Raw genomic sequence first — 27,726 nt, 5'->3', positions numbered from 1 at the left:
GTAGGTTTTATGTGCTGTACCTGTCATTTAGTGATTCCCTGTCTCTTTGTGGATTATCCAGCATTTCATCTCTTGTTATTCATCGTTCTAGGGTCATTTACCTGTCCTTCAGCATCTCCATAAGTGGGCAGAGCATGCTAAACTTCTTAATCATTTTATGAATTTAGTATTAATATGTTTTTCCTGAATTAAAATGTGTCAATTCACATGTTTGGGGAGGTGCAGGGGCGGTTAAATGGGGATAAACTATTTTAAAGTTGTATGAAGAAATGTCAGTGGTTGTTTTCTTTTAAAAGTCAGTATACATATTACAGATTTCTTTTTTTTTTAATATATAAATTTATTTATTTATTTTTGGCTGCGTTGGGTCTTCGTTGCTGAGTGTGGGTTTTCTCTAGTTGCGGCGAGCGGGGGCTACTCTTTGTTGTGGTGCACGTTCTTCTCATTGTGGTGGCCTCTCCTGTTGCGGAGCACGGGCTCTAGGCGCGTGGGCTCAGGAGTTGTGGCACGTGGGCTCAGTAGTTGTGGCTCGCAGGCTCTAGAGCCGCGAGCTCAGTAGTCGTGGCACACGGGCTTAGTTGCTCTGCGGCATGTGGGATCTTCCCAGACCAGGGCTCGAACCCATGTCCCCTGCATTGGCAGGCGGATTCTTAACCACTGCACCACCAGGGAAGTTCCCATATTACAAATTTCTAATAAGTCTTTTTTTATGATCAGTCTGTTCTATGTTAAGTGTTTCCTATAAGCAGTTTATAGGTTTATAGTTCATTGGATGAGCACATTCAAGACTGGCACATGGTAACGTTGCAGCTATGCATTTCCATGTGAAATAGACCATGGATGTTGGTTGTCTTCTTGGATCACACAACTCTCAGAAGCAGAAGACCTTGGTCTGAATTTCTTGGACAAGCCACTTATTCTTTCTGAAACCCCCTTTGTTTATTTGCATAGTGGGGTTAATGATACTTAGTATGCTGTGTGGCCATGAGATTTAAAGAGTTAATATAGATTAAAGCACCTAGCACAGTACCTGGTACCAAGTAGAAGCTGGAGCAAATGTGTGAATCAGAACTGGCTGATAAACCCACATTTATACCCGATCTCTTAAGAGGTGGTGTCCCTGAGGGAAGGGGGGCATCCCTGAGAAGGGGGTGTTTCTAGAAGGGGCCAGAGAGAGGGGTGTCTCTGAGGGGACATCCTTGAGAGGGGGGTGTCCCTGGGTGGATGGTGCTACTTTAGTTGTTTAGTTTCACCATCATCTCGGGTAACTGTAAGTTGTGGTAAAATGCAGACAATTTCATTGAAATTTCAATCCAACTTTCTGGAGTGAGTTGAAGTTGTTGGGGACCTGAGGTTGTTTTTGGCTGAGAGGCTTTGCTGCGGAAGCCACAGGAAAGATAAGTAAGTAAAGACAAGAGATAAACATCAGCAAGTCAGAACAGGAAGGTGAAAGGTTTATCAAAGGTGTGGTTTGCAGACTCAGAATAGGAAGCAGCCATCATTGGGGCCAGCGTGAGTGCCAGTCATTAGTAGGGCAGAGCTGGGTAGTTAAGAGAGAGTGTTGGGGTAGGTTATAGTATTTTAGCATCTCAGATGTGGACAGTGGTATACTTCAGGCCAACTTGAGATAAGGTTTCATCTGTGTTACCTGCATTGTCAAACCATGAGATCTTGCCCAGCCATGAGACCGAATTCCAGTACTGAATGAGAAGCATGTTAGAGATGGGCTCTGGCACTGTCCACATGATTCCTGACCGGTGGTCATTCACCCTTCTTTGAGCACTGCTAGTGATGTGGACAGACCAGCTTGGCAAGGGCACGCCATTTGTGTTCTTGGACTTGGCATAAGATAATAAGCAGTTACAGGTGGAGGAGGTTTTTTGTTTGGTGATTCATGGTTAAAAATTAGGATGGGCTCAATCATTCTAAGAAACTTTAGGGAATCTGGAATAATTTTCATATTTTTCTCTACCTTCTCTGCCTTCTTGGTGCTTTGGAGAAGTTGTAGCACCAGAGGAATCGTGGGATGAAGAATAATGATATTTTCCAGCTTAAAGGGGGACTTAGACAACCCGATTTTACAGTAAAGAATCTGAGTCCCAGTTGGGTGGGATAGAATTACCTGGTGACAGATCTTGCACCAGAATTCAAATTGCGTGACTCCTAGACCAGGTACATTGACTGTTCTAGGCTGCCTGGTTTCATATCTGTATTCTTTCTTTTGATCTAATTTCTCTCATGCCATATATTTATGGAGCCATAGGCCATGAGTTGGTAGTTGTAGAGCTGGTGGTTGTTGTTGTTGTTGGTGTATGTGTTTGGTGTTAGAAAAAAATTTCCAAATTGTTATCTAAAACAAAAAAAAAATTGGTTCTGAAGAACCTAGGGGCAGGAGAGAAATAAAGACGCAGACGTAGAGAATGGACTTGAGGGCACGGGGAGGGGGAAGGGTAAGCTGGGACGAAGTGAGAGAGTGGCATGGACTTACATACACTACCAAACGTAAAACAGATAGCTAGTGGGAAGCAGCCGCATAGCACAGGGAGATCAGCTCGGTGCTTTGTGACCGCCTGGAGGGGTGGGATAGGGAGGGTGGGAGGGAGGGAGACGCAAGAGGGAAGGGATATGGGAACAGATATATATGTATAACTGATTCACTTTGTTATAAAGCAGCAACTAACACACCATTGTAAACCAATTATACTCCAGTAAAGATAGATGTTAAAAAAAAAAGGGAAAAAATTCCCAAATTGTTAATAAACCTGTCTCCATAATTTTTTTAATGTAATCAATGATCAGGCTTTTAAAAATTTCTTCTGCATTAAAACATCCCTCTGCAGAGGTAAGGAGTAGATAGAGGTACTGAGTCTGTTAAGGAAGTCCGGACTAGGACGCTGACTGCACAACTGTCACCCCGATTGACTCCCATCTGTTAGGCATTCAAGGCCAAAGTGTTAGGCTTCAAGGAGAAAAAATTCATTTATTAATAAATGTTGTGATAAAACAACACAGCAGAAGTGATAAATAAAACAAGTGCACGTGCTTAGCATTCCACCTCTACTCACTGGTCTCTCGTGTTTCCTTGGCAGTGGACTGGGGGGTCTGAGTGTGTTGGATAAAGTGAACTCTGAGGAAAGCACAAAGGGAAGGGAATGATAAGACTAATCTGTGCTGATAATGCTGCTTTGATTCTAGCTGGACTTGAACCAGGAAAATTAAGCCCATTCCTATTGAGGTACTGCTTTTGATGTATAAAGTGTTAGACAGTATTATAAGATTACTTTAGGTTGTCTCTAAACACCATCTTATGTCCTATGCATCATATGTATTCCATAGGTTTTCTTTCTTTAGTAAAGACATGGTGCTTAATTCGCATAATAAGCTAAGAGAAAGGAACATTAATGTTCTGATTTTCCAGATAAGGAAACTGAGGCCCAGAGCAGTTGAGTTACTTGCTCAAAGTCACACAAATGGTAAGTGGCCCACCCAGGATTTGAACCCAGGCAGTCAGGTTCCAGAGACTATTTATTTTTGATCTCAAAACAAAAAATATTTTTGCTTGACATTGCCTAGGTTTATTTTTAAATACTTTTCTATATCCGTATATGCTTTTACATCCTTAAAGATTATTTTAGTGGCGGTATCTGACAGTGATTTCTTTTGAACACAGGATGACACTGTTCTCAATTGTGTTGCTTCCTGTAAGAAAGGTGGAGTGGTTGGGGAGGGTGAGGAGGACCTGTGGCACTTCAGCACACCTTAGTTCCCTCTCAGGAGCACCTCCCAGGCCTGGATTTAGCCAGGCTTTGTGGCCAGAGCGGGACCGAGCTCCACTTAAGTCAAAGAAGAAAATACTTCAAATCTGTAATATTCTAGAATAGGGTTGGAAAGGACGTTTGTAGAGAGTATGTGTGCCGACTCTGTCTTTTTCTTTTTTTTTTTTTTTTTTTTTTTTTTGCATTACGTGGGCTTCTCACTGCTGTGGCCTCTCCCGCTGCGGAGCACAGGCTCTGGACGCGCAGGCCCAGCAGCCATGGCTCACGGGCCCAGCCGCTCCGCAGCATGCGGGATCTTCCCAGACCGGGGCACGAACCCGTGTCCCCTGCATCGGCAGGCGGACTCTCAACCACTGCGCCACCAGGGAAGCCCTGACTCTGTCTTTTAAAGGGTTATGTACCTTTGCAGTATCAAATAGATCGCTATTATAAGCTGAAAACACCTCTTAAGATCCTGGAATCAATTTGGCAGGAATAGTTAAATTCTCCCAGGTGCTCTGAACACTGATGTTGACCAGAGAGCCGCATGCCAATCCGGAAGTAGCTCACCCTGTGAATGTACCACAATAGTTTAATGAAGGAGCACAGAGTAGCATCCCCTCCCTTGGTGGTCCAGCTGCAGAGTACTGAGGCTAGCTAGCGGGTTCAGCGGTGCTGTGTGGAATCCAGTCACGTGGCTCCAAAATTAGAAAGGATCAGTAGAGACTTACAGACACCCAGGGCCAATGGGTTCCTTTGTGTCTGGGTGCTTCTCCCTCTCCGGCCCATCAGCAGAAGACTGCAGCTCCAGTCAGTAAGTCCTGACCTGAAGCCTGCAGGGCACAAATGTGGTCACTGTGACCATTAGCAGGGCTGAATATTGTTTATTTCTATGGAGCTTGGGTTTGGACAGATGGGAAAAGGGACAGCGAATACAGCCATGTGGCAGGAGTTTCTCTTTTGATTCTCTGAAATACACACAACTGCCTTTTAAGATGACATTTTTGGTGTAGCAGATACGTATACTCCACGACTCGGCTTCCCAGTTTTTCTTTCGGAGAGCGCTCAGGATCCCGAGGAGCCCCGCAGAGCGGGTGGATCACGTCTGTGTGCAGCTCTGACGCCTGGCCTGGGGAGTGCTCCGCGCAGTTGGGTCCACTCCAGCTGGTAGTCGCGGGTTTTCTGCCTTCTCCCCTTTCGCAAATTAAGTGCAGACATTGGAAGTATCTTTTTTCTTCCTGTTTTTCTTTTTCTTTAGTGTCTTTCTGTCTAGGAAAAGTCACATGAAGCAAGATTAGTACCTAGAGAAATTTGTTGAAGTGCGATTTCAAATATATTTTGACATCCCAACTTAAAACCTGCAGGTATTTAATTAAGTAATTAACTAATTATTATTTTTGGCCGTACCATGCAATTTGTGGTGTCTGTGTTCCCCAACCAGGGATTGAATCTGGGCCCCGGCAGTGAGAGTGCCGAGTCCTAACCACTGGACCGCCAGGGAATTCCCTGCAGGTATTTTAGTATAATGTAAAATATTAAAATCATGTGACATTAGTTAAGCTGGTGACAGGAAAAGACCTTGATCTTGTGAACTTGTTTTGGGGGATCTGACTGACCTCCTGTGTCCTCCAGGTGGGGAGCTCCTGCCTCTCAGGTTCATTCCTGCTGCTCTGGTGATTTCTTCAGGCCTTTTCTCTCATGTTTTAAAACTTGTTCTGTAGAAGATAGGTTCTCATTTTTCTCTTTCTAGCTTCCTGAAGCAGTTGTGATGATGATTTTTTTTTTCTTAAGTGCAAAGGAGCCCCTGCTCATTGCTGAGGGCAGGGGCTCTCCTAGCTTCAGAGCCGGTCATATCTGGGTTCAGATCCTGCCTCCGGTACTTACTGGGGGTGTGATCTTGAGTAAGTTACAGAAAATCTGGGAACCTTTCCAAGTGTAAAATGGAATGAATAACACCTATTCAAAAGCAAATGAGATTAAGTGAAAAAAAATCAAGAATAGAAAATCAAGTGGTTTCACAATGCCTAGCATGTAGTAGGAGATAACTGTAAAATAATGATAATACGAACAACAGTGGTAACCTGGAGAAGAGTTGTATGCCAGTCCACCGCCTGCTCAGGCCCTGGGTCAGCCTCTGAGCTGTCTGAAACACCTGGTACTGGACGTCCTGAATCAAATTCAATGTACGGTGGTGGGGTGGCATAAATATGGGCATTTGGGATCAGAAGACAGGAGGCCAGATCATCCTCTCTACTGGCTGCTTGCTCCTGGTAGGTTATTTCACTTCTAGGAAGCTCCCATTCCTTACTGGTAAAATGGAAATAACCTTATCACCCAGTGTACAGTTCTGTTGTAAGAATTTGCTAAGTTCTAGTTTGTGGATATGTATTTTTATCATGAGTTTTGCAGTAGTCTGAGTAATAGTCTAAGGAATATAAGAAAATAAATAAGAAAAAGCCCGATAAAGCAGGAAAGACGCAAGGATTTGGTTAGTGTTTGAATCTAGGACATGGGGGCTGCATCAAAGTGATTGTGAGATTTCCAGTGTGGATGACTTACCAAGTCAGGAAACAATCAGCGGGAGTTGGGGGCAGCAGCAGGGTTTGTAGGCGGGCACCTCCCAGGGGGTTCTGTTTACCCAGATTGGATTTGAGGAGAGGGAGGACCCTTCATATGCAGAGACTCGAGTCACCATTTGGAGGGGAGGCTCGCGGTGAGTTCTGGGAGGGTGAGGAGCGGGTGAGGCCGGGCTGGAGAGAGGTGCACACGGGAGCCCTTGGGTGCTGCCCGTGCGGCTTTCTGATGCCACCTGGGTAGGGCGTAGGCCTCTGACGGGAGTTCCCGGGCGGCTCTTCGGTGCTCGCCTTCAGTCCCCAGCAGTGTCTGATCGTCAGGGAGCCAGTGTGGCTGTCCTCTCAGGCAGGCCTGGCTCTGGTTCTGGGGGTTTGGCCTCTCCCTCTTTGCTGGGGTCTCTTGTATAAGTCGGTGATGACTTCAGGAAGTGGTCCTGGATTTGAAACAGGGTTTCCCAGAAGCATTCTAATTATGTACTTTAAACCTTAAGACATACAAAGTAGTGCCCAGGATGTTGGTGTGAAGAGTGCTGTGGGGTGCTGGCTAAGTGAGTGATCTTTCATCCACGACTATATGGCAAGCCCTCAAATGATAGAGGACGTTGGAGTTACATGTCATTACAAGGAGAATCATAGCTCTAAATAAAAACTGGATTGGCGGTTATTTTAACTGGTCAGGGTGATGCAGCAATCTTTCTATTCATATATCAGTGCCATATTTAACTTTTAAAGGAAGCAATAACGTTTTCTCTCAGCAGAGGTCACTTAACACAAGACTTGCAACATTGGATGGGAAACGTTATCCATTGATCCGCTGGGGAAGAAAAAAGACAGAGACCTTCTCCAAATAAAGTTCTCTGAAAGTCTTTTACATAGAAGTACCAATTTATCAGAGCCCCAAATGGGTATGTTTCCAGTGCTTTAATCTTGTTTCTCTTTTTCTCCCCTGCGTCTTAGACGCTTCCTGTAAACTGTATTAAATTGGCACAAGCTCCTAGCAGAGCCCTGCTATTCAGTACTGTAGGGCCATGGTGCCAGGCGAGCTGAACATAATCTTTCTCATGCATGCTAATGAGGATTAATGTAAACTCCATCTAAACCATCTAGCGTCTAAATGTTAGAGAAATGCCTTGACAGCATCTCATGCCCTTGTGCTTGGGCCTCTGTCCCCAGGCACTTTTCTCTGAAGCTGGAATTAGGAGGCACTCTCCACGCTTTGCACAGATTACGACTCTGCTGGTCGAGGGTGGTACCCAGGCAGTGACAGCTTCAGAAGCTTTTCGTGGAAAGATGCTCATGGTCAGCCTAAGTTGTCAGCCTCTCATTTTTGAGCTTGTTAGAAATGTGTAATGCAGGCCTCATCCCTGACCTGCTCAGTCAAAATGTGTATTTTAACACATTCCCAGGTGATTCATGAGCACTTTAAAGTTTGAGAAGCACCGGAAACTGTTAAAGGCAGAATACAAAGCTGAGTAAGACAGTCCCTGTTCTCAGGGGGTGGGGGGCTGGCGGCCAGGCCTGTTATATGTCACTGTGCTACTGGCAGGGAGAAATTTCTTAACAGAGGTTCATAAAAGTGAGTGGCCCTGGCTGTGAACTTTGAAATGATTTCTTGTGTCACCTTTGGTGTAGTGACCACAGGGTGCCCATCACTGCTCTAGAAATATAGAGGTTGACCCATTTTCCTGCTAGGAAACTATGGTTTCTTAGTGAAGAGTGTGGGTTAAGTCAGACTGCTTTGGCTCATATTTTGTGAATTATCTCTACTAAACCTCAGCTTACTTATCTGGGAAAAGGGATAGTTATTTACCGTCACTTGGTGATTACTCAAAAAATGTTGGCTCTTATTATCAGTAATAACACTGCTTGAACTGTTCTCTTTAAAACTTCCTCAAAGTCACCTGCTGTGAGTGTACCATGGTCAGATCAACTTAGGATGTTGTTTATCTGTAATAATAATTCTAAGAGCCTTAGATTACTTGAAGGTGAGGAGTTTTAATGATAGTTTATTTTCTTCATAATTACATAGCAGCTGCACCTCGACACAAAGGTAACATTTTCTAGTCAGGAGTAGTAATATGAAATCTTTAGTACAGAGAAATTAAGAGGTATTGAATAATTATTATTGTGAAACAAAATTATAAACGTGCATTATTCACACTCCATTCACTTAGCAACTATTTTAGGGTTCATCGTATGATATTATACTTAGGTCTGAGCCTGTCCGTCCTATTGGGCAGTGAACTTCACAAGTGTTTAGATTTAAGACTCAGAGAACCTCTGTTACAGAGTCCAGCACATGCTGGGTGCCCAGTTTTTGTTGAATGAGGAACTCAGTTAGCAGCTGCTCTATACTAGGTACTAGATGTCTCCCAAAGAGGGGGCAGCTAACTTCACAGATCACTCTGGAACAGGGCCTAGTGGGTGGGGCACTAAGGTTCCGAGGCCAGGACTACGCCAGCGTGGGCTTTGGAGGACCTGGTGGGCGTGTGGACACGGTTATGGGCCGGGGGAGACTTTCCAGGTGGAGGCAGAGTTAGGAACAGCTGCTTGGATTGGGGGCTTGAGAGTGGGGAGTTGAGGGTTTATTGATCTCTTTGCCTCCTGTTGTGTTAATTTTCTAGATTGAGGCCACTGAATCCACCTGAAAGGCAGTCATCATGCAGTTGACTTTTACGACTTCTGCACGTCCTAGACACACCCAGAAGTGTAAAAGTTAATAAACACCTTCCATCCCGCCAGCCAATTTGAGAAATAAAATGTTGCAGCCAGTGCCTCTGTGGTCCCATCTCTCTTGTTCTCTTCCTAAAGGTCACCATGACCTGTGGGCGTGTATTGTGCCTATATAGGTGTGAACCCATAAACAATATATGGTATTCTTTCACATGTTTCTGAACTTTATATAAGTGCTATCTTGTTTCCTTTTGTAACTCACTTATTTGCTTAACATTTCGAATTCATTCTTACTGATTCATAAAGCCCTAGTGTATTAATTATTTGCTGAATAATATTCATTGCGTGAATATACACTGTAACTAATTTTCCCATTTGCCTAGTTATGAACATTTTGGCTGTCTTGTATTTTTGTTATTTTAAATGGCATGGCAGTGAACATTCTAATTAGTGGCTTCTTGTGCACATGTGGAGAGTTTCTCTAGGCTAAATATATATTTAGGTATAAAATTGCTGGACAGTAAGTTATAATCATTTTCTGGGTGAACCAAGGCATTCTTGAAAGGGCATATTACATTTTCTTTGAGAGTATGGAATTTTATCTACTTCTGTTTATAAAGTAATTTTTAGTTATTTTACCTCCTGATCCTTATAAGTCCTAAATCCCAACAAAAATAGCAGGAGCTTAAAGAGAAAGCATGGGAAAAAAATGAAGCGAAACCAGTCTCCTTTCCCTTCAGGAGCTCTGATGTGGACTCTGTTATCCATTAGTTAGGCCTGGTGCGCGTCCATTCCGTCCGCCCCGCCCCCCCGCCGCCCCCCCACCCCAAGTCCTGTAGGTCCCAGTTTCTCAGATGCCTTGGTGGCAGTTGTTGCCTGTGTCTGACAGCTGTGAGTGTTGCCTGTCCACTTCTGGCCGTCTAAAGCAGGGTGTGAACAAAAGGCCAAATGAGTCTTTTCCTTTAAGGATAGCAGAGAAACAGAAACAAAACTAGAAAATAGGAAAACACAAATCACATAAAATTAGGTGTGAATTTAACACAGGTGAATTTTATATAATATAAATGAATCAGATCTATTTATTGCCTATTTCAGCCATTCCCTTATAGCCAGAATGTGTGTGCTGTAGGAAATGATGGTCTTTAAAAGTAGGACCTCAAAAACTGTAGTGCTACTTAAGAAAAACAATGCTGAGATTAGCACTTTTTTTCTTCTTTTTCAAATGATGTTGGACAAACTCTCTTTCTCACAAAAGCAGCAACCACTCCAGATAAGCTAGCACAGTGGTCCTTTCTCCCTGTAGTCAGCTGGCCTCCTGGCTTCTAAAGAGTTAAGCTGGAGGTTTATGAGGTCATGCGTGGCTTCCCAGGATCTGAACTTCTGAAGCTCTCTTGGAGGGGGGCCGCCTGCGGAGAGGGGAGGCGGGACAAGGGGAAGGACTCCTTCAGCTCCTCCAAGTTCTCGCCCCGCAGCCCTGAGGGGACAGTGGCGTTCTGGGAGAATGTCGCTGCCGAGTCAGGGCGCAGCAGCCTGCGCTCCCGAAGGAAGCAGCTGTAGAAATGCATTGAAAGAGCCCTCGCCGATGATGAAGTTCTGCTAAACAGATGGGACCAGAGGATGTTCTTTGTATTCGTGACAAAATTACGGGCAGGCTGTTTGCTGACAAAGGTAACTGGAATTGACTTTATGTTCTTTGTCTGGTCCCAGACAGTGCTGGATTATGTGTGATTGTACTTACAGAAAATTCCTTGGACTTTAAACTTTTATTTCAAGTGAAAAACATTGTAAGAAAGTCTTAGAAGAAACAGGAAAATGATAATTCCTGTATATTGTTTTCTAAACAAGGGTGTCCGAAGTGCGGAGGGTGTATTTGTACGGGGCTGTGATGTTTGGGCAGTGAGATGCTCCCTTGATGGAGCTGTGCTACCCTTTGAGGCCAGCAGGTGTTGCTCAGCGCTCCTGCACCCAGGGTGGTGCCGGCCGCCTTCTGCTAAACTTCGGGCATCGGGAGGTCACCAGCCTGAGCTTTGTCATTTCAGTGGAGTCCGTTCTGACTGCTGCGCAAGGCTCCCACTCTTATTTTGGTGTATCACTGCTCTAAAGGGAAGTTGGCTGTGCTGTTAGTGTAGAGACATGATCTGTCTTAGAATCTGGCGTTGGTTTTGAAACTTCAAAGACTAGTCAGTTATCTAAAGAAAAAAGGTAAAGGGAGTTTTTATCTGGAGCTGAGGGAACGAGCTCCACAGTTCTCTCTGGGAAGGTCTCTCTTCACGTTCAGGCCAGGGCATATGCTGGGCAGCTCTAGGGTCAGGTGGTGGAGAAGGACCAGAGCCAGTGCGTTGATATTACTTCCATTCTTGAGATGCTTGGAGTTAAAAGGTTCATGGACACCCCAAGGCCGGTGAGAACCCCAGGGCCTGGATGTCTGGGGTAGTCAGCTGAGTGTAATTGGTGTGTTGGTGAGTATGTATGAGCCTGGGCTGAGGAGTCATAGTCTCAGCGCTTTAAGTTTTACCTCCGTTCCTTACCGTTTGACCTCTAGTGAGTTACTTCACTACCCCGACCCGCAGTCTCTTCACACGTGAAGTAGGAACGGTGACCGGAGCGAACACGGGGTGGCGGTTGTGAGGGTTAACAGAGGTGCAGTGCGTGGGCGAGTTCAGCAGCCTTTCTCCTGCCTTAGTCAGAGCTCAGCAAGTGTGAAGAAAGCACGGCTATTACTGTGTTTACGTCGTTCTCCCTTACATCAGGCGTGAGAGGGCCTGGGCCTGTAGACTGGCGGTCACAAACATGGACTTGTGGGCGCGCGCACACAGTCAACGCGTCAGGGCTTCTTCGTGCCGGGGTTCCAGGCGGTGCCTCCTCAGCGCCTGTGGCCCCTTTGCCCCGTCCTGCCCGCCTCCCCCGGTCGTCTCTCAGATGGAGCCTTTGTGGAAGGCTCCACAGAGGGAGGGAGGAAGATGGGTGGATTGGTACACAACCATCAACACTGTGAAAACGTCTTTATGCTCAAGTCCTTTCAGTGAAGGTTGGTTTCATCGTCTTTGAACGGGGAGAACAGCGCTGTGCGCTCACGTGCCGCACAGGGGCCACGTAGCCCACACTGGGAGTGCAGTGGAAACGTTGTCGGGACCTGGCCGCTCCTTCTGGTTCTTCCTGTAGGTGCAGGTCGTGCTCTGCCTGCAGTGGTGGCCGCTCTTACTGGGTTTTTCTATGTTCACAGGTTGGCCCGTTTTGTCTTCATGCTCCAGGAGTTAGTGGCTGGGCGAAGCTCCTTAGCTCCTGTTTCCTGGACTATAGCTTGTGGGTGATGTCTTTTTTCCGTGGTTATTGAGGACATTAAATGAGATAAAATATGTGAAAATGCCTAACAATTTGTTTGCTCCTTTAAGAATTGCTCTATTTTTTTCCCATTACTATGAGGGGAAAAATCATACAATTTGTAAATGAGTCTCTTTTCCCCTGTTTTGCTTTTATAAAGGTTTCATGTCTAGATTAGTGTTTCTAAAGCTTTTGTTTAATTTAAGATAGTTTAAATAGTCAGTTTCTGTTTGCCTGCATGACTTTCCAGTGCAGCTAATCCTTATAGCTTTTAAATTTAATTTTGAACTAGTTTTCAAAAATACAAAAGGAATATGTGCCAATGGTAACAATTCAAACTGAAGTCCCTGTGGTCCCACTTTGCCGAAGGGACCTCCTGATGGTTCCTAGGGTGTCCTTGCAAGGCATGGTCTGTGCGGCTCTTTGGGGACCAATTTTAAACTGCCTTACAGTGTGAAAGCACAAACGATGGGAAGTTCTTTCGGAGTTGCCGGCCCCCTGAAGCGTGGTTCCTCCCTACAGCTATACCGCACAGCGCTGGAGTGTTCAGCAGCCCCTTGGAGGGCGCCCGCCTGCACAGCTGGGCTGTGTCACCAGAGCTGAGTGCATTCGACAGGGCCAGCTGCAGCCACACCGTGGTTCCTGCCATCAGGCCAGAGTTCCTGCAGGAGAGTGAGCCATGGGCCTCTCTCAGCAGACGCCAGGGCTGACCCTGCTCTGAAGATGCCCAGTCCTAACACTCTAGGGAGGCACAGCCTGTGTTGGGTTCCAGCAGGGATATTAGTGATTGTGTAGCTGGCCTGAGGGTGTGGTTCAGTCACCCCACTGGCGTACGGTTGTGTTTGGCTTTTTGTCATGAGTAACGTTGGGTTGAGGGAGCGTCAGAGAGGTGTGCTGAGTGTGGGCTTGGAAGATACGGGCTCAGCTGCCAGCCCGGCTGCTTACCAGCTGTGAGCCGGGGCGGAGCTTCTTTGGTCCTCAGTTTCTTTACTTGGAAAATGGGACCACTGTGAGGTGTGAAGTACAATAGTGCACGTGACAGTGCCAGGTAGACTGCGAAGTGCTCTGTGGAGTCTTTAAGTCCCTTCAGTGTTTGGTGTCCGTGACCTTACCCAACCTCCTTGTGAGTATCGTGTGTCCCGTCTGCTCCCGAGTGGTCCCGGCATGCCTTCAGCCTGTCTTCAGAAGCAGGGCAGGCAACAGAGTTTCTGCGCTCAGAATGTTCTTCAACAAGCCACTCCCTTTTGTTGATTCAGCTGGTCCTCTGTGGAGGCCCTGCTTTTCAGCCAGGGAGACACTGGGGACTGAGGCCCAGAGCACCTCCGTTGGCCCAGCTCTGCTACTGATCCTGAGACCCAGTCACTTCCTCTCTTGATCCCTCCATGTCCTCATCTTTAAGACATTTGTATTTGACGTGGAAATGGTGATTCTCTTCCTTTTTCTGTCTTTCCTCAACCTTGCTGTATCCATCATCTTACTGAACAATTTCTGCTTCCGCTTTTAAACAACTTGGGACAGTTATCTTCAAAAAGATAAGACAAGTGAGTAATGAGGCTGTGAACAGCAAGTTGAGGAATGCTGTGTTAACTTTTGAGCCCTAAATGTGGAAAGGGTGATGGGGTGTTCAGGGTAAGTAGCAAATTGTCCTGCCCATAAGCCACTGACCTTGACATTGGTTTGTTTTGTATTCATCCAGAACTGGTCACCTTTGATTAGGGCTTCTCTGTCTCAGACCTGTTGTTATGGGAGCTGTGAGAACCTGAAGGGGAAGAGAAGAAGGATGCCCTGGCAGCTGAAATGGAGATGCCACCAGGAGAAGAAATGGAGAATGAATTTCTTGGAGCTGGAGACAGTGATCCCTTTGGGGCAGGGAGGGCCTTTGGCCAGGCTGTGTGTGCGAGATGTTTGCGTTGCTGTGGTTTGGTTCTCAGTGCTGTTCATCCATCCTGGTTTCCTAAGTTCTTTGTCTACATCTTGTTGAATAGAGGAGCACATCTAGCAGGTGTGGAAATTTTAGTCTGGCTTTCCCAGGACAAGACTGCATTTCTGGGTGACAGAATGACAGGGAAACATTTGTATTTCTTCAGTGTTTTCCTGCTAAAAGATAAACAAAAAGACAGTTAAAAACTATCTCTGCAGCTTACAAATCAGAAGGCTCAGGACTGGCCCAGGTAGGGGGAGACAGTCACTGACCGCTGGAACTTGTATCTCTAGTGAGTCCCTTGGGGGACCCATCAGATGAGGCAGCTGTTAGAGACTCATGAGTTGTCCTTCTGGTTGAAATAGGTCACCTAGAGAATTCCAGCACTCCTGGCTTTTAAGGCAGTGGTTGGTAGGAGGAACGCAGATTTGTCTGTGACTGGCTGAATGATCAGAGTGTGTGACTGTGTGTTACAAGAATTATCTCTGCTCTAGACCTTTCCAGTTGCAATGTGAGTGAAGATTCTGTTGCTCAAGACTTGACACTTCTTGCTAAATTCTGAAGGCTGGGGTCTCACATACTGGCCTACCATAAACTTTGTAACAAGCAGATCAATATCTATTTAAGTGCCAGGTCAGGATTGGAGGTGGGGACATGCCCAACAGGTTTAGAAGGTAATGGAGAGTATCAAAAGTAATGGAAATAAAAACAAAAACAAAAAAATGGGACCTAATGAAACTTAAAAGCTTTTGCAAGGCAAAGGAAAGTACAAACAAGACAAAAAGACAACCCTCAGAATGGGAGAAAATATTTACAAACGAATCAACAGACAAAGGATTAATCTCCAAAATATATAAACAGCTTATGCAGCTCAGTATTAAAAAAACAGACAACCCAATCCAAAAATGGGCAGAAGACCTAAATAGACATTTCTCCAAAGAAGACATACAGATGGCCAAGAAGCACATGAAAAGCTGCTCAACATCACTAATTATTAGAGAAATGCAAATCAAAAGTACAGTGAGGTATCACCTCACACCAGTTAGAATGGGCATCATCAGAAAATCTACAAACAACAAATGCTGGAGAGGGTGGAGGGTGTGGAGAAAAGGGAACCCTCCTGCACTGTTGGTGGGAATGTAAATGGATACAGCCACTATGGAGAACAGTATGGAGGTTCCTTAAAAAACTAAAAATAGAATTAGCATATGATCCAGCAATCCCACTACTTGGCATATATCCAGAGAAAACCATAATTCAAAAAGACACATGCACCCCAATGTTCATTGCAGCACTATTTACAATAGCCAGGTCACGGAAGCAACCTAAATGCCCATCGACAGACGAATGGATAAAGAAGTTGTGGTACATATACAATGGAATATTACTCAGCCATAAAAAGGAACGAAATTGGGTCATTTGTTGAGATGTGGATGGATGTGGAGACTATCATACAGAGTGAAGTAAGTCAGAAAGAGAAAACAAATATCATATATTACCGCATGTATGTGGAACGTAGAAAAATGGTACAGATGAACTGGTTTGCAGGGCAGAAGTTGAGACACAGATGTAGGGAACAAACATATGGACACCAAGCGGGGAAAGCCGCAGGGAGGTGGGGATGAGTTGGGCGATTGGGATTGACATGTATGCACTGATGTGTATAGAATTGATAACTAATAAGAGCCTGCTGTATAAAAAAATAAATAAAATAAAATTCAAAAAAACCCAACAAACATATGTGGCCAATGGTAACTTTTACAGGTACAGAATCTAGAATCTAGTCCCGTGGCAGCCATGAAAAAAAGAAAAGACACATGCACCCCAATGTTCATTGCAGCACTATTTACAATAGCCAGGTCACGGAAGCAACCTAAATGCCCATCGACAGACAAATGGATAAAGACGATGTGGTACATATATACAATGGAATATTACTCAGCTATGAAAAGGAATGAAATTGGGTCATTTATAGAGACGTGGATGGATGTGGAGACTATCATACAGAGTGAAGTAAGTCAGAAAGAGAAAAACAAATATCATATATTAATGCATATATATGGAACCTAGAAAAATGGTACAGGTGAATCGGTTTGCATGGCAGAAATAGAGACACAGATGCAGAGAACAAACGTATGGACACCAAGCGGGGGAAGCCATGGGGTGGTGGTGGTGGGATGAGTTGGGAGATTGGGATTGACATGTATACACTAATATCTATAAAATGGATGATTAATAAGAACCTGCTGTATAAAAAATAAAATAAAATAAAATTCAAAAATCCAGAAAAAAAAAAGGTAATGGAGAGTGAACCTAAGGAAGAAGTTGGTATAAGGTGGATTTTGCCTTGAATTTTCTGGCATCTTGACCTCGAGAAGCTGGTGTGTCCCATCCTTGGCTGTGACTTTGAATTCACCATGGAAATTGCATAGCTGAGCATTTTCTGAAGTTTAAAAACGAGGGAACTCAAAAGTCTCCACCTGAAACACAGCCGAAGAATGTCGCTTGTCGCATTTAACCTAACGACAGACTGCCGAGTCCACGGCCCCACCTTCGCTGTGGGATTCTGTCATCCTGGGCTCCTCAGTTGGTAAGCAGTGTGGATTTCACAACCCATTCCTTGGAAAGTAACCTCTTCTTTTTAAAGGAGAAAAACATTTTTACTAACAAAATATTTTACTGGGAAATTTAGGTTGAACAAAACAGCAGATACCCACCACCACACACACACACACAGACACACACACAGACACACACACACACACACAGCTCAGGCAGCTTCGGTGCAGCGTGTGAAGTGTCATCTTGCCCTGCTTCTCCTCCTGGGGAGCTGCCCCTCCTGAGTCAGCCGAGCCCTTCCTGTGGTGCTGGGTCTTCTTGGGAGGCTGCGAAGTCCATCTGCAGGAGCTGGGCCGGGTGCCCAGGGTGGGCCTGCCCCGCCCAGGGTGTGGTAAGGATCCCGATCCACCCAGGGTTGGCCGGTGTACAAGTAATATTTATCTTGCGTTGCACTCAGTTATGAAAACAGCTGAGGATGGCAGTCTGCTGTAACTGTACACCAAGTTGGTTAAAAGTGTCATTATAAAGGAAGTGACAGGATTTAGGGATATTTTTTTCTCACAGTACTGTATGTATTATGTGACCAGTGGTTGTCCTTTCTGTGCTTGGATGCCATTCTTTTCACCTGTTTTCTTGATGGCGTATTTTCTTTTCCTGCTTCCTTTCCCTCTGTCTTCAGGGCCGTTCCATCTTGCTGAGCCTCCACAGGCACAGATGGACAAGGCCTTTAAAGCTGCCGTGTTGCCGTGGCCATTGCACACGTGAGGCCAGTCTGACTCTGATGAGCCCAGGGGTTGCCTCCCGACCCGTCTGTGCAGGGTGGGCCTCTGAGGTTGTCCCGTGTCTGCTGGTGATGCTGGGGGGCCGTAGGAAGAGCGTCGTGCTGGGAGTTGGGAGGCGCGGGCTCTGGCCATAGTTCTGTTCATATCCAGATTCTTAACCTCCCTCTGAGGCCTTCCTTTACTCATCTGGGAAATGAGATTAGATTCAGCAATTCACGAAGCATATTCTCAACTCAAAAAGTTCATTATTTGGCTCTATGAAATCGTACCAATTCTGGCTCCCGAGATTAGCTCTTTGTGACCCGTTAGGATGTTCTATACAAGAACAGGTTGAAAAGTGGAGCGGGTAGAAGAACTCCAGGGCTGAGCACCGCGTGTGTCGCGGGCCGGCTGGGAGGCCGGAAAGCAGGCGCACGAGGGAGCAGGGTCCACGCTTCCCTGACTTTCTTGGGCGGCTTTGCACAGCCTGACTTGCTGCATGTTCTTCCATGAAAGCAACAACCACTCGTTACCCTTCCTCAGTCTGAACTGCTTGGGAAGAAATACTTATTCTGAAACCCAAATGCTCCTCTTCTAGGAAGGCGAGTGCAGAGATGGTAGGAGACTCTAATTCTTCTTCTCTTGGCTGAAGTAAGGCACTAAAGGTTGCGTCTTTTCCGCCCCTTATCAGAGGGTCCTTGTTTCTCACATGAAGGCAGAAGTGTGGGCCCCAGCGGCTGAAATGAAACCAGGATGGAGGAGGTAAATGTCCACGTAAACCTCTCTGGAGTCTCAGTGTCCAGTGTGTGTATGTTGCAGGCCTACACTTAGGGGACATATTCTCTCCCTTTGGAACTGAAGAAGCGTGGATGTGACCATCTGGAGCCTGGGCTTTCTCGTGCCTCACATTAGCTCTGTGACTCCGGGCATGTCCCTTACTCTTTTTTTTTTTTTTGCGGTTTGCGGGCCTCTCACTGTTGTGGCCTCTCCCGTTGTGGAGCACAGGCTCCAGACGCTCAGACTCAGCGGCCATGGCTCACGGGCCCAGCCGCTCCGTGGCATGTGGGATCTTCCCGGACCAGGGCACGAACCCGTGTCCCCTGCATCGGCAGGCGGACTCTTAACCACTGCGCCACCAGGGAAGCCCCCTTACTCTTTTCTGAGCTGGTCTCATGTTTAAAATGGGGGAGTTGGGCTAGGCAGGCAGTATTTAGGGTTTTTTCCAGAGCCAATGTGCCAGGAGCTTGAGATCCTCCTCTTCATTTGCAGGATGTGGGAGGGGAGTGGCCGTGCGGGAAAAGGCAAGGAGCAGCCAGCTTGTGCAGACGCCTTGTATCCAGCCTGCAACCTCCTTGGGCAGAGGCTGTCTCATAATTTTTGTGCAGCACTAACTCCCAGTTACCACAGAGCGTCTTACAGTTGATGGTGCCTTTGGTCAGTGTGCGGATTTTGGTGTTTATTTATCAAGGTGTCACAGCCTGAGGCGCCCAGTTAGGAGTACAGCCGCCCAGGAACAGGAGAGGCCGCCCAGTCTGAGTTGTTCCTTTGTGGCCAGGGAACTTCTGAACTGTCTGTCCTTCACGAGGAGTGTCTCCCTCCAGGGGTGGCAGAAACGTTTCTGTCCATCTCCCTCTTTCTGTTTTTTTGTTTACCTTCAACATAAGCCTCAAGGGCACTCGTCCCCCAGCCCGTGTGCCTTTGAACCTCGAGGGGAGGTTTAGCAGGGACAGCCGTGCTTCTCCAGGGAACTGTCTGCCTTTGCCTTCTTGTTTTAATGGTAGTGCCAGTCAGAACGCTTGTATTCCATCCGTAAGGCCCAGCACATGCACTGAATGGCTTACCTAGCATGTTTTCTGGTCACGATCGGATCTGAACATCTCCTTTTCCTATCCTTATTCTTTCAGTACTACAGGGCAACTTTAGAGTTGGCAAATTACCTTGTTTAAAATACATCCCAACTCGGTGAAGGATCTCACTCTTCCCAGTCCTGGAGAATTCTTTTATTGAGGCTCATCCCACTGACTTAGATGAAGGAGATCAGTACGAGTGGAGGTCATTACAACGGCATTTAGTTATCTGTGCTGTTGGTCAACGGAGTTATAAAGGATTTCATTTATATATGTTTATTTTATTCAAAACAATAGTTTTAGTATTCTCTCCTGTCAGATTTTTAGACAGGGAGATAGTTTGATTCATCTGAGTTTCTCTCCTCTGACATTTTCTAATTGATGTAGTAATGAGACCTCGCAACTTTCACCTGTGGGCAACAGGGAGGGAGAGGAGAGAGAGGGCTCACGGAGCCCCCAGCCATCCCACGGGCACAACTGACAGGGTGCTGATGTGGTGATTCCAGAGCCCTCTCAGCTTGGAGTACTTGTCCCCTGAAACCCTGTTCTGTGCCCCTGGAAGTGATGAATGAGGAGAGAGTTGCCACTCCGCTTATGTCACTAACTTTGGTACCGCAAGCAGGACTGTGTCGGTGGGATGGTGCAGCTGCCGAAGGCCCCAGGTGTCCGCTCCAGGAGACTGTGTGAGCCTGGCTCGCTCCTGCTGTGACGGCCTCTCCCCGCCAAGGTGGTGTCTGCCTCCATGTGCCAAGGACCTACAACTAGTATAGTCTCAAATCAGAATGGTATTAGTGCAATATGCTATTTACTTTTGAGGAAATGTTCTAGTTTACTAAATATCATATTCTTACCTCATGCTTTTTTTTACCTTTAGAACAAACTTACCCTCAAGTTAAAACTTTATTTAAGCAACAAGGTTTTAGAAAATCTAGGTTAGTTTGTGAACTCATATGGTGTGCTTTGAGCCTTCCATGGCTGTACATTCTTAGATTTGAGTGCAGACCTTTCCCCACCGATTTGGAATGAACTGGGCATTGTAGCTGGTTTTGTATGGAACAGTTGTTTCAGATCCCAACCCTGTAATGATGTCATTTTCTTTATACCCAAAGTAAATGCTGTGCAGACTAGATGATTCTGGAATTTGACTTCCCTGTTTTTCTCCTGATTAAACTCTTCTCTTGCAGAGGAACCATGCTAGTGCACAGGTCCTTATACGTTATTGTTTTTGTGCCTCTAACTTTTCTGGTAATAAATCTTATTTTTCTGTGAGAAAGCAGCCCATCCTGTTTGAGGGGGAGTAGGGGTTGTGGCTGAAATTGCAGACGCATCCAGTGTTCTGTTTTGATTTTCTGACTTCAGAGTGCCTTTTCAGTGGAAGTGATTCAGTCTTAATTGTTATTATATTTAGCCAAGATAAAGCATACTTTAAGTTGTTTACATGTAAGGCCTTGAATTAGAGAGAGGAAAAGTGCTCGAGCCCCAGGGAGTCATTCCTAGAGTTTTCAAGTTTCTGAGGGAAGACAGAAGTGTATCCACCTCGGATTTTTTGTATGTGCTTGAAAAAGAATAGGGGAGAGATCAACCTGTAGAAAATTTCATCCTCTAGAATTCTCAGGGGCCTGAAGTAGGGCCATTCCTTTACTTTCTTTCTATGATATCTTCATATTTTAAGAATAATTACTCTTGTAGTTTTTCCCTGTGTAGATTTAGATCTTAGATAATTATGGGTAGTTTCTATGATTCAAAGGGTATTAATGCAAGCCTTCCTATGATTATGTTAACATCTGTAATCCCATCAAGCTAACTGCTGGACCTCTTTTAGGGCCAGAACTTTATCTGTGCAATGGATAGAATTGTGTGTAGGGCTAAGAACCTGGTTCTTTACCAGCGGATTTGTCTTCACAGCCTAACTTGGCCATTTCCTGATAGTGTTACCTTGGGCAAAAAACCCTCCTTTCTGTCCTTTTTGAAGAGGTCGCAGTAATACTTACTTTCTAGAGGCATTACCAGGATCAGTTGAGATATAATGCTTATGAAGTGCTTGACACAGTGCCTGGAGCTAGTAAGTGTGCCGGAGATGTTGGCTGTCATCAGTGTCTTCGCTGTCACCGCCACTGCCAGGTCCTTCCACAGAGGCGCATGTACCTCTGCTTTTATCACGCCTTTTATGTTAACCCCACCAAGCTCAAAGCTCAGTTAGCAACAAGGGACAGTGTCCCATGCTCATCCCTTTTCTACTTCTCCTCTCTACCTGCTGCCTTTTTTGGTGCCCTGCTGTCAGGGATGCTAGGTGAGGACTGAGGTTATATCTCAAAGCTATTATTAGAAGAGGGGAAAGAGCTACAGATCCAGATACAGAATGTCTGCAGGTGTCCCTCCAGGCAGAAGAAACTTCCTGATGCCTCTTTATTGTACAAAGGGAAAAAAAGAAAAGAAATTCAAATAATGTCTGACTCTCTTGCTCAGAGTTTTAGGTACGGTGATTCTGATTCCTCATGCTGGAAGTTGGCTGTGTAGAAGATTAACTTTCAGTAATGGGTCACTATAATCCTTCTGTTGATTTTATTTTTTTATTAACAACTGTAGCAGAGACATAGTCTTCTAGAGAGGTGCATTGACAGTGGAAAAACCAACACGGAAACTGAATATCTCCTGGTAAAAGTTAGAATAATAGGAAAATTTATGGTTCTCTGCTCGAGTGAAATCCGTGCCTGGTTCCACATGCTCTGGCAAAAAGGAACATCAGAGGAAGGCTTCTGTGCCTTCACATTGTACCAGACTTTCTTTAGTGAATGTCCTCCTTCTCTGATATATGTTATATCTAAAACCTTTGCTGAAGAGCTCTCATTGACTGAATATTAACAAAGTCTTTGTGTAAGTAACACCACACAATTTTTGTGAGGTCTAACTCATCTTAAGAGAAGACTAAACAAAACATCCGCTTGCTGTGAAGAACCAAAAAAGTTTTTTCCACTTAAGCCCCTGGTGGGAGCATTTTTATGTCAAAAATAGATCAGCTAGGTGCTTTGTGACCACCTAGATGGGTGGGATAGGGAGGGTGGGAGGGAGGGAGACGCAAGAGGGAAGAGATATGGGAACATATGTATATGTATAACTGATTCACTTTGTTATAAAGCAGAAACTAACACACCATTGTAAAGCAATTATACTCCAATAAAGATGTTAAAAAAAAATAAATAAGGGCTTCTCTGGTGGTGCAGTGGTTGAGAGTCCGCCTGCCGATGCAGGTGACACGGGTTCGTGCCCCGGTCCGGGAAGATCCCACATGCCGCGGAGCGGCTGGGCCCGTGAGCCATGGCCGCTGAGCCTGCACGTCCCGGAGCCCGTGCTCCTCAACGGGAGAGGCTACAACAGTGAGAGGCCCGCGTACCGCCAAAAAAAAAAATAAATAAATAAACTACCTTTGATAGATGGCCTCTAAGCAGTCTCTGCAACACAGAGGGATTACAAAAAGGCATGTAACTTTGGCGTTGTGTGGCCTCGAGCTGCTGTGGGTTTATGGGGATTCACACAGTAATGCTGCAGAGAGTAGCTGTGGTTTAGGTAAAGGAACCCTGGCTGTGGGCTAAACGCTAGCTGGGGTGATCCTCAGTCAGCCGGCTCAAGTCTCCTTGAGTATCCAGCAGTGGACTCTAGGTACTTCTCCCTTACTGAGAGCCTTAAGAATTTCAAGTACTGGCTAAAATGGGAGAAGAATGGGGAAGTCCATTGTATTGTTGGAAACAGCAGAGGAGGGGTCCCTCAGTTACCCTTCTGCTCCTGTGACTTGTAGGTAGGTTTCTTTATCAGCTCTGTCTTTTCTACCCCTGCATTGGTCTCAAGTCCTCTGCTTACAGATAGAACAGGTTCTGATTAAACAAAGGAAGGGACAGGTACCCTTTGTTGGTTTATGCTTTTAAATTCATTCTGTTACCCTCCTGCACTGAGTTAGGCAAGGCTTCTCTCCCGGTGGTGCGGCAGACCGCCTGCCCTGCTCTTAGACTTCCTGAGGGTAGCAGCAGATGAGAGTTTCTCGAAAAACTCAAAGAATTTTGGCCTTCATCATAATTGAGTCATCCGGGCATGACTGGTTGATATCAGCTGTCTGGGTGCAACCCAGAAAAGCCCACCCACTCACCAGCATCGTTCCTCCTACCCAGTTCAGACAACGCCCGAACTTCCTCTCTTGCTGACATGTGGCATCCAGGGAGCCCTTTCTCTTTATAGCGAGTAAGGGCACTTACTCCATGCTAGTGGGTGTTAAAACTCGTGTGCTTGTGTGTGTGTAAGTAGACTTTGTTTTTTCACTAAGGGATTACAAAGAACTCCCAGTTTTATCACATGGTTGGAAGTGGACCTGCTTTGTCCGAAGCTTGACTGGGGGCGATACTGAGCTCTACCCTGGGCACCTCCAAGGGGCTGCTTTAGTGGGTTATCCTCACTAAGAACACGCCATTTCCGTGCTGTGCCATGAGCATGCACGAAGACAGGTACCAACAAGTAGGACATCCAGTTAGTGTGAGTCCTACCTGACTGCCTTGGGCATGGCCAGGGGTTCACCAGGCAGTTTAGGTTGTAAACTTGATTTTTATCCAACAGAAATCATGAGACTTGTTTTGCTTTCTCTTCCCTCCTTAGGTTCTTGTTTATTACTTTTAAAATGTCATACAGTAATATAATAACCATATCAGGTGTAGTAGACTGTTGTGGAATTTTAGAGGTAGAAGGGATATTCATCCAGCCCTGCACCCCCCAGAGCTGTGCAGGTGAATGACTATACTGAGGCCAAGGAAGTGAGGTACTTGCTCCGAGTCTTATGGTTAACGATGACACTGAAACAGGAATTCGCCCCTCTTGGCTTCCGTATATGTTGTGCTCTGCCGGAGCGTCTTTGCCATGTGCCTCCCGTCTAACCACTGTTGGTGAGTCTGCAGTACTGCACTGGCGCCACGGACCTCTCCCAGGGAGGCAAGACAGCAGTGGCGCACAGTGTGGTGTATGGAACCACACTGCCTGGACGCACGTCCCAGCTCTGCCATCCTGCTCACGCGTACCTCAGTTTCACCATCTGTCAAGAGGACTTGTTCATACTACCTACTTCATAGGGTTGATATGAAGATTAAATGCGCTGATTAATGCCTGTAAACTTCTCAGAACCATGCCTGGGACATTGAAAGTGCTTAATACATATTAACTGTCGTTTTTGCCTGAATGCTTTGAATGGCAATGGAGAGGAATTAAGTAGAGACCATTATGGCCTGAACACTGAAGTGTTTACCTCAGCCTGGCAGACCAACTGGGGTTCATTTAGTAGCAAAATATACACCAACCGCCCAGGTCGTCTCTGGGAGGCCACTGTGTTTATCACAAGTGTTCCAAGACATTTTGGCTTAGCTTCTCCTCCAGCAACCCCTCCCAGGGGGAGTGACTGGGGGCATGTGACTTAGCTGTTAGCATGATATCGCGGGACATTTTCAGGCAAAAGGTAGTTCTCATTAAGTTCTTCTGGTTTATTCACTTGGTAGTCACATTCCTTTGAAATAATGCAGGCTCATTTTGTTCAAGATCTAGAGGACAAAGGGATCAGCAGTAGGATTCCTAAAGGTCCATGGGATGATTATTTTCTGCTGACCTCAAGCCAGTGTCTTGTTCCTCAGTGTAATAATGTAAATTGTCATGTGGAGTTTAACAGTGTGTGGGTGGAGAGAGAGACAAGTTTTTACGAAAGGATGGCACGGCGCTGTCTGTGAGTGATGTGGGGCGAGGCGGCCGCCGGGCGTTGGAAGTAGCTGCTGCGCCTGCCAGTCCACTGCCATAGGCACTGTGGGAGCTGGGGAGGCACCGCGTGCGTTGGCTGGGCCATCACCACGTCACGGAGGCCACAGCCAGGCTCAAGCCTTGCTTTGAGTAAGACACTTGGAGACAGCCCGTCGCTACTCTGGGCTCAGTGTTGAGTTGATTTACAGCAGGTGATGGCTGTGGAAAGTGATGTGTTCCAGAACCACTGGAACCGCAGAACCTTCTTAGGAAACTGTTTTTCTCCAGGTGAGTAATTCTGGTTCCCACACCCTTTGCGGAAGTGACTCCCTGCAGCAGGCCCCCTCTGGGGCTGGCCATAGCCTGTCACTCTCTTTGCTTTTCTGTACGAAACAGAGGCTCCAGCTATAAGGGCCAGGAGCTGTATGAGGAAAGCCAAGCTCAGGGTCCTGGGGTGGAGAGCTAATGCTGGGGGCTGGAGGGTTGATGGAGAAGCCAGGGAAACTTGCTTTTTGACAAAGGATCTTTTAAGAGGAAAGCTTTTGCTCTACTGTTTTTGGTCTTTTTTCTCTTAAGTGCTTAAGAAAATATTTTCCCTTAAAAGTACAGTTAGATTTGTGTATAAAAGTTCAGTGGAGAAAATGTATTTGGACTAGGGGTGTCTTTTCTGCCTATGCTCTGATGAAATAACAATGCCAGAAACTGATGGACTAACCTCCGGAATTTGTGTTTCTTCTGGTTAGAATATCGTTGAGAGAGCTGGGCGCAGGAAGTGGTGTTTTGAGATTTAGTTCCCTTTTCAAGGACCTCTCCCTTCTGTTTGTTTTAAAGTGGGTTTTGAGTTTTCCATTTCTATGATAAGCCCATTTCCTCTGGGTCATTTGTAGAATATTCAGACACAGATTGAAATTACTGAGAAACAAATAGGGCCTAGGGTCAAAACATTTTTGAAATGCGGTTAACTGAAATAGGTTGTCAGCCACTGAAGGCTTACATTTGTTTTACTGAACATTATTATTAAAAAAAATTGAACTTTGGTTTGCACTTTCTTAAAGTTTCCCCAAGTCCATTCAGTTTTTTTTTTTTTAAAAGAGGCCGGGACACATTTATCGAATAATTAGACTTAACCAATATACAGAAGTGCTTATGGAAAGCAGAAGAACTGAGGAAGGGAGGGTCAGACCATTTCCTTTCCTGGAAACCCACGTTCTCTCTCTTGCCCAGAGTGGTAAAACAATGCAGACCTTTAGTTAATTTTTTATACTTAATGTTTCTCGATCATACCATGAAGCTATAGCTTTACATGAAATCAAAACTAAATCTCTAGTGTTATTAGCAAAATATTGTTTTAGAAATAAAAGCCCTGTTCAGGGCTGTGAGGTGATTCCATGTGTGAGCTTTGTCAGATGGCATTACAGGATTAACTAGCTGAGCCATATGATTCATTCAATACATGAGCCAACTTAAACCCATTCGTAATTATGCTCTTTATTAGAGAGATGGGAGAGCCGTGTCTAAACACGACAGGCATTTAGAACAGTCCTCTATTGTGTCTTTCCCAGAGTGACTCTCCCATCCCCATTAGTTGTTTGCCTGATGTACAGCACAATGTCTTGCAGACAGAGTTGTGGATCTGATTAGGTTAGAGGAGAGTCATCCTAGCTCTTAAGCAAGGTGGGGGATTACTTGAAAACCTCAGAGCTTTACCAGAGCACTTAAAGTTTAGTCTCGTCTCATTTACTGTGTACATTTATGGTCTTTTGCTAGTTAATAATAGAGAGTAAGGGACAATGACACTTTGATAACCCAGCTAAGTGGGTTGACCTAAAAACCTCCACTGAATCCTAGTTACCTGTGCCAATATACCATGAGGACAGAGAGGAGAGGCACAGTCAGTTTCTTTTAGAGCCCACTCTGATTTTTATTGAACTGGCTCTACACCTCTTGAGGTCTGTGTATGCATACTTATGTTTTATTTCACCTGGGTAATGTTTTAGATGACGTTTATGTAGCAGAATTTGAGCAGTTTATTAAAATATGCTGTCATGGGTCAACCGTGTATTAAAAAATCCCATCCACTTAAAAAGGAGTCTCATTATAGAATTAAAGTATATGTTCATTAAAGACAATTTGAAAAGCACAAAGAAGTAAATAATCTAGGAACCACCACTGAGAAATCAGTTACTGTTGCCATTTTGCTATATGCATTTTCAACGTGTGTGTGTGTGTGTGTGTGTGTGCGCGTGTGTGCACTTCAGGTTTATTTAAATGAGTGCTTCCAAAAGTCTGGTGCAGACACTATTGGTGGCACATGAAATAATTTAGGAAATATATGAATGAGCATGTTTTGTTAATGGTTATATATTCTAATATATATTATAAAATTATAACAACACATCAAACCTATGACTTCATGGTTACAGTTACTCTGGATGACCTTTAGATGTTGGGAGTCCTCAGCCCCTCTTCAGCACCTCGCTCTTTAGGTGATTTCACTAGGTCTTCAATATCCAGCACATCAGTGATCTGGTCAGCTCTGCCATCAAAATGTGTTCCTAA

General features: G+C 45.4%; 1 protein-coding gene across 6 annotated transcripts in view; it reads left to right on the top strand.

The window, feature by feature from the left end:
* PSD3 (pleckstrin and Sec7 domain containing 3) overlaps window positions 1-27,726 on the top strand; it is a gene marked incomplete at both ends in the record, with an annotated part of 563,129 nt that overhangs the window by 191,747 nt on the left and 343,656 nt on the right. The gene's annotated exons all lie outside the window — the stretch shown is intronic.

This window comes from Hyperoodon ampullatus, assembly GCF_949752795.1.
Source record: "Hyperoodon ampullatus genome assembly, chromosome: 20".
In the NCBI taxonomy this organism is placed as follows: domain Eukaryota; kingdom Metazoa; phylum Chordata; class Mammalia; order Artiodactyla; family Ziphiidae; genus Hyperoodon; species Hyperoodon ampullatus.
The sequence above is the reverse complement of the archived record's forward strand: the minus strand, read 5'-3'. Positions and strand labels throughout refer to the sequence as shown.